Here is a 12097-nt window from a genome sequence, read left to right as displayed (position 1 = left end):
TTTAGTTTTCAGTTTACCCAATAGATTTACTAGACCATCCACTGTATGTCTAGGTTTGCTATGCAGACCCCCATCTTGTTCATTTCGTTATTTTGCTGATCTACGAAACCGCACCAATTTACGGTATGAACACCAACAGAAACAGGAAGTGGTTTTGTTACACCCGCCAAATTTCGAGCTTTACTTTTCGGATCATGGTAGAGCAATTGAACCGAGTGCACGAGTTCTTCTGTCACTAAGTGTCGCCGTTGAGCATACCAGATGAGTTCGTGTGGCACACGGTCAAAAGCTTTCTCTAAATCCAGAAATGCAATGTAAAGAGGGCGATGCTTCTCACGGTGTTTTTCCATGAGTAACCGCAACATCGTCATTCTAAAGCCTCTTAGCGTCTGCCTTTTCACCCACATCACCATTAAGGTCGCGGTAATGATAATATGGTCGCCAGTAGGCACAAGTCTTTTCATCAAGAAGTTGCTAGAAGGTATCTGTCTCGGCATTTGGTCAACCTGTATGGGGTGCGTACGCGTTGCGGAAGCGAATAGTGCGATCAGCTGATATAATGTTGAGTTTCTGCAGCCAGTGTCCGGATAGCTCAGTGGTTAGAGCACTGGGTTGTCATACGGAAGGCCGCGGTTCAAATCTCGCTGGTGGCAGTGGGATTTGTATCGTGACTTGACGTCGGATGCCAGTCGACTCAGCTGTGAATGAGTACCTGAGTCAAATCAGGGTAATAATCTCGGGCGAGCGCAATGCTGACTACATTGCCTCCTACAGTGTTCTGTAGTGTACCGTTACGGTCTTGAATGAAGTGCTCTAACACACTTCAAGGCCCTGATCCAATATGGATTGTTGCGCCAACGATTATTATTATTATTCTGCAGCCAGTCATCAAATCGTTTGACTTTTAATGGTATCACGGAAACCCTCAAAGATGACAATGCCAGCACCGTATTCATTGTGGGGCTACCGAAATGTGACTGTGGGGCTACCAAAATAGAGAAGTTTATAGCCATTTTAGCCACGATCGCGTTCTTAGTCGCAGCTTTTGGCGCCCGAACATTCGGTATCTTGCAATGCACCGATATCAATGCGCCTCTTTCGAAGGGCTCTTGCGAGTTTCTCGGTCTTTCCAGTTAGGGTGCCAATATTTAGCGTGCAGATACGTGTTTGTTTTGCTCGGATTCTGAGCCGATGACGAGTATTGCTTGTAAATTTATTACAGTTCTCTTGGATTTCTCCGGGACGGTTTTTTTTGGCTTTGGGCTGGCTTTGGAGTGGTTTTAAGCTAGAAAAATAATTTCAAATATTCGTGTGAATATGGGCGTGCAGATTCTTTACTTAAAGTAAAATTGATCTGTTAGACCAATTACACATGAGCAACCAAGTTGCAAGTTTCAGTGAAATTGCACATCTGTGTTCAAATTGCGGTTGCTTCCTCTTCAATTTCAAATTTATCCACTTTTTATTTAAATTCTTTCTTTAAATTAGACATGTTATTATAAAAATTATTCCTGTTGCACAGACAGGTGAAATGTCCAATTCTTTCTCTTTTTCCCGTTTTTTATGTCAATGCCAACTTGAATTAAAAATCAAAAATTAAAAAACAAAAAGTATTGAATCAATACTTGATGACTAGCGACCTAGTATTATTTGCCTTATACATGAAACAAGTCGGGAAACCGGAAGCTGGACGCTTCAGGTACGAAAGGTTTTGTGTATCTATATATTATGTGAGAGTATCCACTTTCGGGTGATATTGACATTTATAGTCTTCAATTTTCAAAGAAGCAACAAATTTGAGGTATTATAACTTTGTTAGTAATAGTGCAATTTCCACTAAACTTGGTAAGATCATGCTCTATATTATAGCCTATATCACTCCAAAATTTCATGGTACTAGGATGAACTTAAGGGGGGTTTCTAACCAATTATGAAAAATTGTAGTAATATATTATTATTAACTTTATTTAAACAGATATCGGCATGGAAGTTATTTCGGAGCCTAGGCACCATATGGTGGCAGCCTCCTGATTTTTTTCAGATTGTTCCGTTTGGTAGTTTCTGAGAATGGCCCCCTTAAAGAAGTGATCACTTTCAACCCCCCGCGCTCCTCACCCTTCCAACGAATGTCAAAACTGAGATCGGCTTTGGAAAGTACTAATCGAGACCTTTAATTTGATACCCCACATGACCATATTTGATGAAAAAAAATTGTACACCCCCTTTTGCATGTATGGGGCCTTGGACGAAACCTTATACGAAAGTCTCTGGCGGCGATTGGTGTTCCCGCGTACTTCGCTGCTATTGTCGATAGCTACTTGTGAGACCGGATCCTCTGGTATAATACCGATGATGGACCCAAGGAGTACCTTATTTCCGCGGGTGTCCAACAAGGCTTGTACGGAGGCCACTACAGTGGAACATCATGTATAATGATGTACTTAACCTTCCGGTTCACCGTGCCGTGAGTTCTATCTTGCTGTATGCAGTCCCAGTTTAGGGAAAAGCGCTGCATGTTTTAGGCAATGAGCATAAAACGGCCTACAGAACAGCCTTAAGGGTGTCTTCTGCCTTCAGGATCGTCTCAGATAATGCATCGTTTGTCATATCGGGAATGATGCCGATTGACATCCTGGCAACCGAGATGATGAACATATATAACACCAGGTCCATCTCTCCTTTATCGCAGGTGAAAAAAGTTGAAAGGGAGAGATCCATAAGCAGATGACAACAGTGAAGGGACCAGCCAGAAAAGGGTCGTTGGACTTATATTTTGATCCCTTCCATCGGGGAGTGGCTGCAGAAAAACATGGGGAGATTAATTATAATCTCATCCAGTTTTTCACCGGTCATGGAGGATGCCGTCAAAAACTGTACAGGTTTAAATTTGACACCTCACCTCACCTCACCTCCAATCGGTGACGGGGTCCCAAAGGACCCAGTGCACGTGTTCCTCCAATGTCCTAGGTTCGTAGAAGAAAGGAGGAACTTATAGGAAACTCTAGGTCGAGTACTACCGCCAGAAAATTTTGTGCGAAGAATGGTAGCTTGCCAGGAGGATTGGTATGCGATAAATTCCACGATCGCAGCAATCCAGGATAAACTGTGGAAAGTAGAAGAAGTGAGGAAAGCGCGGTTACGAACCCCGCGGTTAGACGGAAGCAGACCTAGCTAAAGTGTAACTCCGCCCCGTTATGTACAGGGTGCGGCAGCATAACTTCCTTTAAAATGCGCGCCACTCAGTTAGTTGAAGTTATAGCGTAGCGCTAGTGGTCTCGTTCAAGAAGGGATACTGTTTTGTCCCGATACGGTTCAGTCGCCATACTTTTACTTTTCAAGCGGATGTTCGGTTATTGCAACACAGCATGCATTTCGGAATCGCTTTAATTTAGCCTCGTTGGCTCCCGTCCCAGACCGCAAATCAATTGTTACATGGGTCACTACATTCAGACAAACTGCAGGTGCGACAAAAAGAAGAACTGGAGTCCCTCGGCCCGTTAGATCACCTGAGAACATTGAAGCAGTGAGAGCGTCAATGTTGCGATCGCCACGGCGTTCTACGCGCAAACACGCATCTGCCCTTGGACTATCCGATCGTTCTGTGAGAAGAATTCTTCGTGATGATCTTCATTTTCATCCGTATAAGATGGCGATAGTGTAGGAACTTTCAGAACGTGACTTCAATTCTCGGATGAACGCGTGTGAGCTTCTTCTTGATGCCGTTCCCGAGGGTGCTATTGTTTTTTTAGCGATGAAGCCCATTTTCATTTGTGTGGGTCGGTTAACAAACAAAACATGCGCTACTGGGCTGACTGCAACCCTCGAGAATTGCATCAAAAGCCTTTGCATTCACCCAAAGTCACAGTGTGGTGTGCAATTTCCTCAGCTGGAATTATTGGTCCCTGGTTTTTTGAGGAAAATAAGGTTACAGTGACAGTGAATTCGGACCGGTATGTAAATATGCTACAGAATTTTTTTTTCCCACCGCTAGAAAATTTGGATTTGGGGGACACTTGGTTCCAACAAGATGGTGCAACAGCACACACTTCAAGAGCATGGATGGCTGTTTTGAGGGAACACTTTCCAGAGCGCCTTATCTCAATTAGAGGCAATTTGGAATGGCCTTCACGCTCTCCCGATCTGTCCCCTTGTGATTTTTTTCTTTGGGGTTTTTTGAAATCCCGTGTTTATGTGAACCGTCCCAGAACCCTACAAGATTTGAAGACCAACATCCAAGAAGAAATTGCCAACATAACACCTGCTATGCTAACAAGAGTCATGACAAACGCCAGAAATCGGTTTATGCAATGTATGGAGAATGGGGGACGTCACCTAACAGATTTGATCTTCAAAACAATGTAAATAAAAACTTTAGACATGAGTTTTGAAAAAAGGAAGTTATGCTGCCGCACCCTGTATATACCGAAAGGTGGATCCGCGGGGTGGAGGAGAGTCAGGGGTGGTTTTAGTGAGTAAAAGTCCCACACTCTGGTGTGCCCAGGCGAGAGTCTTTTGAAGATTTCCACCTCCTTAAAAAAGACAGACAGGCAAACAGACATTGGATCGATTCTAAGATTCTGTTTCACACAAAACCTTAATCGGAGGACGCGGCAGAGTTTCTTATGGAGGCAGGCCTAAACTGTAAATCAGATTTCGGGTCATTGATGATCATGATGGTCTGATCAGCTTTGTGTTTCTTTCTTTGCACAGAACTCCTTATTCTCGTTCAAAAGGAGTCTTCCATGTTACCGGTTGTTTTGCGGCATTTCGCCGTAAAGGTTATTACATAACACAGAAATACTTAGCTTCGGCTAAGAATCTGGTTATAAGTGCGTAAAATTTCTTTATGTCATTGTTGCGTCGAATGATTGGAAGGAAAGCCGGTTGGCAAAAGCTAGACAACTTTCAGGGATCATTAGTCAGGTGATGAAGAAAGTCGACCTGTTTTGCACAAGAGCTCGATGTCAATTTAATCCTTTTTTAAAAGACAAGTTGACCTATTTGGTTGAATGGTACGGGTGGAATGGTGGTTTAGTAGATAAGATTGCTGTCAAGAAATGGCTTTATCATGAACTGGTTTACATTTCGTTGCTGCCATTGTTTTAATTAAGTCAGTCTGTTGCTTTGATTCATATTTTGACTTTTGTCATCAAATCGGTGAAACCCTGCCCTGTTACATTATATTGCAGTTGATACAATGAGATCACAACGGTCGGATATCTTTGTCACCAATGATCGTGCTGTGGGATTAGTCATTTCTAATATCAGGACTCGCGCGTTTGCAAAATGATCTCTTCACATCCAAGCTCAAAACTGCAGCGCTGACTAAATATAAATTTTCAAAGTATTATATTTTCTCGCTAGAGCGGTATGCATATGTTTTCACTTCCGACATGCTCGGCATCGGCAATAAAAAAATTTATATCAAACAATTTTCCTACAGGTTTTTCAGGAAAATCATGAAAATTTCAACTGCATGATCAATTTGAATCCAAGCGGCGAGAATAAAGCGGTCCGAGGCCACCTGAGTTAGATATTTGAAGATTTGACCGTGAAAACTTTCGAAGAGAGCTTTGGAAATTTTCAAAATATTAAAAAAGACAAGAAATACTAAATTTTCTGTCTGGTTGGCCGCTTTTCATTGAATTGATGAAAATTCTCGGTGAGAAGTATACCAAGTAGTGGACCTAGTGACACGTCGATTTCGTACTTTAGTCTATCAGTTTAGTAAAGTGCTTAGAACGCGCTGTATTGTGTAGTGAAAGTGTTTTACTTTGCGTTAACCGGTAAGTGATGCCAAAGAAATTGTTAACGCTAGAAAAATGGGCGGATTTTGTGGAGTGCTTTGATGGACATCGATGAATTTTCTGAACCAGTGTGTGCCTGTGTACTCCTTGAGCGACTCTATGGGTGTGAAAATCAAATGCAAATGAAATTTAATCTAATGTGAAATGCGGTAAATGTGTGGGTGTGCCAAATGCCGTGGAACAATTACTAGGGAATCACAACCGAGATACATTCATCGATCTATTTTCCGAAATTTTCGAAAATTATTTCTGATTTAAATTTGTCACCCATTGGAAATGAATAGGCACTCAGAAAACTCAGCACTTTTTTAACGAAATCCGAACCGTGTAGGAGGCTTGGAACTCAACCGGTTGTGGGCCAAAAATTTTGATAAAAATAGCATTGCGTCATTGGAGGTTGTAATAATCCGGCAAAGTATCTGAAGTGGGTATTGTATATAGTGATTTTATACGAACGTCCGATCTTCATCTGTCGCTGCTGTATTTGGATAGATATGCATGCACATATGTATATTTATATACAAGTACGCTTTCCAATCTCTGTTTATTTTCATTTTTCTTAAGTATTTTTTAAATTCTTTTCGGAGATTGAAAAGGCCCCCTGAGGCGTCCGAGAATGCATAGAATGTGAAAATGTTTTTCTCACATTGGTGAGAAAATATTTACATTGCCGCATGCCTCATCTAAGTGAAGAAGGATTATTTTTCTCAAAGCAAATAGTTTTTTTAATAGAATTTGAATTATTTGATACACCTTATATTTAATATTCTGAATAATTCCATATTCTAGTGGAGATTGCCACTCACCTGTTTATTTCTAGTGTGGTTTTTGAAATAAATGCGAATATGAACATGTAGGTACATACATACATGCATATAATATTTAATGTACATACTTAAATGTTGCTCTGTGAATAGAATAGCAATGAATATGAGGCCAAGCATGATGTTTTATGAAATGTGCTTTGGATTTCTTCCAAAAAGTGGAAATGATATTTGTTTGATATGTGCATGTACATAAAGGATTGCTTTCAGTAATTCTTATATCGAAGGACAAGATCTTGAATTAAAAAAACGAAAAAGAAGTCGAAGCCAAGGCTTAACTTATCGCGCCGAGGTGACTCTCCGCTTTGACCAGCTTTGTCTCGGCTAAGAGAGGCGCTGCCGAAGTCAACCTACTTCCCTCAGTTCATGAAAAAAAATATTAATAAAGAACACAAATTAAATTTCGATCGTGACGATTTAATCATGAATGAGGGCCACCTTCACTCTAGACTCAGGTTCTCACGTTGCCCAAATGAGGACTAATTCAATTGAGACCCGGCCCTTAAAGGAGGGTCTGAAGTAGGCCCGTCTTTTCTAGCACTTCAGTCGGCACTACTAGGTGAGGTCAAATCTTACCTACAGGTAAACATTGTTTCCAGGCAAGCTGTCTTCTGACAAACCACCGTCCATGTGCCGAGATCGTTAGGAAAAAATTGAACAGGGTATCTGGAGCAGTGCGGCGATATTCTGAAGATCCCAACTCAACAACCCCAAGCTAAGTCTTCACTTGCAGCGAACGCAGTCAAAGCTGATAGATGCGTCTTGTATGACGACACCAATCTATTCGGTTACGATAGTACGAGCAGATTAAAAAGAAAACCCTCTTAGCTGTATGAACTGAATTAATGCAGATGTCGGCTAAACTCTGCAGACAAAAGCATGGACAATTGGCTAAGTCAGCACTGCTGCTCCTCTAACGATGTGTGTGAGGGTGCGCGATTTACTTTCGAAACGGTCTCTGAGATGCCATCGTTCGACAGGTGCTTTTGTTTCTACAATTTGGTTCGCAGAACAGTTTACAATTCCACTTGGACGGCGCTGCGGAGAGCAGGAGAGAGAGAGAGCGTCGACAGGCCGGAAACTTTCCTTACCGTTGGTGTTCTTTAACTGGATGTTAAGAAGGTTCGAGAACAAATGAGTTCCTAGCACTACTGCAGGTTTGCAGCCTCTTATTATAAGTGTCGGTTCGTAATACAAATGAAATGGATCTATAACCCACCTCATCTTGATTTAAAGCGTAAATGACATGCAACATTATGGGTGGGTTGGTAGGAAGGTAAATTGATTTGTCGGTATACTACTTTTTGCCTTTTGTCAAGGACGAAGCTCCTAGTGGAACATTCATTATTGCTCTCCTATATGGGCAACGTCAAGGGACTTGATTGGTTGCATCATTTTATGCTATCAAAGGGCTGACCTGGATGCAGTCGCGCACCGTCCGGCAGGTCAAGCTACCGTTGCTTCGGCCGGTCTTTTGGTCGTTTCTTATCCTTTCCGACGTTCAGGCCAATCCTAGCAAGTGAATTCTCATCATCATATCATCGAAAATGCCACTCTCGCAATTTTTCTACGATCGGTGTAACCTCATATTGATCGTGGACGCAACATCTTCGTCTTCATTACCGCAAGATGCCGTTCATTATCTTTCATAGTCGAGCAACACACAGAACCATAAAGCTCAATTCTAGGCAGATCACTGCCACAGATAGTAATAGTATTTGTTTCGTGGGGATCGGTTGACAAAAATTTTATTTTATTCAGATTCAATCTAAGATCGTGTTGCATGAGGCAATTATTCCATTGTTGAGCAAGTTGCTCGAACAAAGAGCCACTGGAAGTTGGATGTCCCATGTGATAGTGTCCATAAAAAGAACAACGAAGGGTCGTGAAGTCTCCTTGATGAGCTCCGACAGAGACATGAAGTGGTTTTGGTATACCCGCCGCACTTTCATTTTCGGATCGTGCTAGACGTGTTTAACCTAGCGTACGAATTCCGATAGCACGGAGGTATGTATACCAGACGAATTTTTGTGATGTCAAACACTTTTCACGTAGTTTCTCCAAAAGTAATCGCGCAGCGTGTATTGTGTCAGCAGCTTCACGGTTCTTGACAAACCTGACTTGATTCACGGTTATTTGAACCATGCCGTATATATGATTATGAAGAGTGGATTCATGGTATGGGACAGCAACCGGATCGGACGGTAATTTGAACATTTTGCTGGACTACCTTTCTTCTTCTATATTGGAATTGTGGTACTTCCTTCTTGGTCAGATGTTCTACCTTCCCCAATATGTATGATTGAAGAAATCACGGAGCCACAGTGTTGGGTCCCAGGTCTTCGCTTTCCAGAGCTCAGATACGCTTTGTCCTACTGCTTCCCCATTGACATTCTTGTAAATTTGCCAATTGGTAAACGTTTTATCGTCGAGAAACTTGCAGTAGAGGCGCTTTCTTTAATGGAAGTTCATTTCAAGGTCGTAATTGAAAACCCAATTGTCTCGGTTGATGAGTTGCTTACTGTCTTGGTGACTCCGAGGATTGCAGAGCCCGCTTTGTGAATTGTGTTTTTGACTTGTTTTCACGATTGTTCTGCATTTGTAATGATCCGTAATCACGTAAGTGAGATCAGTTCCTCCTTTTTCTCACGAAATCGCCACCATTAATTACGCGGCGGGCGAGTACGTTCGAGCTGTTTTATTGGAGGCTTGAGTCGAAAGACAGCAATGGACAATCGATGTTGAGGTGCGATGGGAACGTGTAGTCAGTGACGGTGAGAGAATGAATTAAAATAAAATTCACTTTGAGTCCGTTTGGGAAGGATCGTATGACCATTCTATATTAAATTCCAAATTTAGACTAAAGACTACTTACACTATTTCTTACAAAGTAACCTATCTTGTAAACATTATCTTATCTTTATCATGTGTCGCGCACATGTCCATATTGCATTTTACAATGCGCAGGTCAAAGTGTCTTCATTAATGAAGACACATTTCTTACGAAATAGGGTACAAGCAATATAAATAACATTATGCTTGTACCATTTTTATTATCAGGCCCGTTCACACATGTTACAAAACAAGATGCGTTCTTCGAACAAGGTCCTGTTATTATCTTAAGATAAGAATATGTCTACAACTATGGTACAGGCAATATAAAATACATTATGCCTGCACCCAATAATATTTATTCTATATGTATACCCTAAATATTTATATTGTGCTATTACTACCCCTCCCCTTAAGCTGATTCGTCCCGAATCTGTTTGTGATCGGCGATGTAGCGTACGATACGTTCGATTTCATTTTCGACGTCGAAATTCATAGGTCGGTTAGGTCGTCTGATCGTCGGCTTACCACGGCATTTTCTACGCATTACTATGATACCAGCCGGAATCACTGTTGCCACGACGAGGACAAATGCATACCATGCATACTCATTGTTGTTGACTTTGTCGGCATCAAATTGTCGGATCTTCTCCAAATTGCGGAGATGTATCTTATGCAGGTACGGCAATGTCAGCTGTGTCGAATGTGCTGACACATTAAGCTGGAACTGCTTTGAAATTTGCGGAACCACTGATGACACCTTACCTGTAACTTTGTACAGTGTGTCGTTGACGAGAATATCCTCTTCAAACTGTACGAGGAATGTACCCGTAACAGTCACCGAGTGATTTTTCTCTACTATTGTGGCTGTTGCATCATTAATGATCAATGTATCATCATCAACCCTTTCGATTGGTGAGATGTGATATGAAGTGACCGTTTTACACGTTGCGACGTTTCCATTGAAGATCATTGCAAGGCATTTATCAAAACGATCGTGCTTGCAGACTGCTTTGCCCTTACCTTCCTTACAATTAACCAGTGGCTGTGTGTTTTTTTTTGCACTCGGCAACATACCTATTGCTTAAATCTAATATGGTATTGTTATGAATTACAGGGTACACAACTATGAGAGAACAAATAGTAATTATATTTGGTACTTTAACTAAATATTTTAAATATTTAAACACATTATTACTAATATATATTTGAACAGTAGAAGATGACGTCAATTCACTTATAGTAATGGGCATTTCTTCCTGTTTTACGATTGAGAGGACCCCTTGGTCTGTTAAAATGACAGGATTTACAATGTTTAATTGAACAAGGGTAACCGAGTAGACAGCGTTCGTTAATAAGGATATTACTCTTTGATTTCTAATGGTAATAATTTGAAATAACTCAGGAAATCTTGGTTCGCTGATATCATAATACTCTTTTTTTATTAAATTTATGCGCTCTGTCAATTCATTAATTTTCTCAGTTAGCTCAGAATTAACTTCTACCTGCTGATTTTGTGCGCCTACTAGCCTAGACTCTCGTTCTCCTAACAAAACAAAGTCATCGTGATCAGGTGCACCAGCAATAAATTTGATAGCAGAACCAAGGAAGTCGATTGATCGTCTATGCCTGCGTTCACGAAGCTTTAGAGACGACAATAATCTAGACATTTCATTCGCATCTGCGTCCAGTGATTCCTTCTGTTCCGACATTGAAAACATTTTTCTTAAATCATTAATATCTCCTATTATACTTTCAAATTCAGTTAAATTTATATTATGGATAAGGTATATATAATCTTCGTACAGTCCCACGTCCCCTTTTCGTAATGATATATAATTAGATGAACTATAGTCAAAGATTTTACCGGCGACGGTGGTGACCAATGTTAATCTGGGAAGAGAAACATTAACGAATATTATCTTTGTGCACCTCTTTACCATCTACTAGTACCGCAGTACCTAAATCTTTCTGCACATTTTTCCTATCATACTTATTCGAAAGCTTATTCCCACAACGTTTATTCCTTTTGACAAATATTTCTTGCCCCTTTTTAAATTTTCTATTGACCCTTTTTTTGTTGTGATAATTATTTTGAGCTTTTTGGGCATTTAACAAAAGTTTTTCCGTATTAAGTTTATTTGAATCAGAGATGTTCCAAAGTAAGTCAATAGGTCTTGCTTTTGTTACAGAGTGTATAGAATTGTTATACTTTATTAACGCTAATTGGATAATTTCACTAAGATCTGTTAGTTGCATATCCTTTTTTATCGCTCTCGATATTTCTGCTAGAGTTGAATGGAATCTCTCGACTTGTCCATTGCTTGTACTGTGCATAGCTGGAACTTTATGGTGAGACATACCAAAGTGGTCCCTAATAAGGGATTGTATAACATTTGAACAGAGTGATGGCTCATTATCCGTAACTAATGTTTTCGGATTTTTGAAGAAACCAATTATTTTCGTAAGAGGAATTTTAATATCTACAATTGAACGTGAATCAATTTGTTCCACTAGAGCATATTTTGAAAATTTGTCTATGCACGTAAGGAAGTAGTTATTCTGAGTACTGTAAATATCCATATGCAGGATTTCACCAGGATATTTGGGTAATGGCGTACACTTCATAATTTG

This window comes from Hermetia illucens, chromosome 2 (genome assembly GCF_905115235.1).
Source record: "Hermetia illucens chromosome 2, iHerIll2.2.curated.20191125, whole genome shotgun sequence".
NCBI lineage: Eukaryota > Metazoa > Arthropoda > Insecta > Diptera > Stratiomyidae > Hermetia > Hermetia illucens.
The sequence above is the reverse complement of the archived record's forward strand: the minus strand, read 5'-3'. Positions refer to the sequence as shown.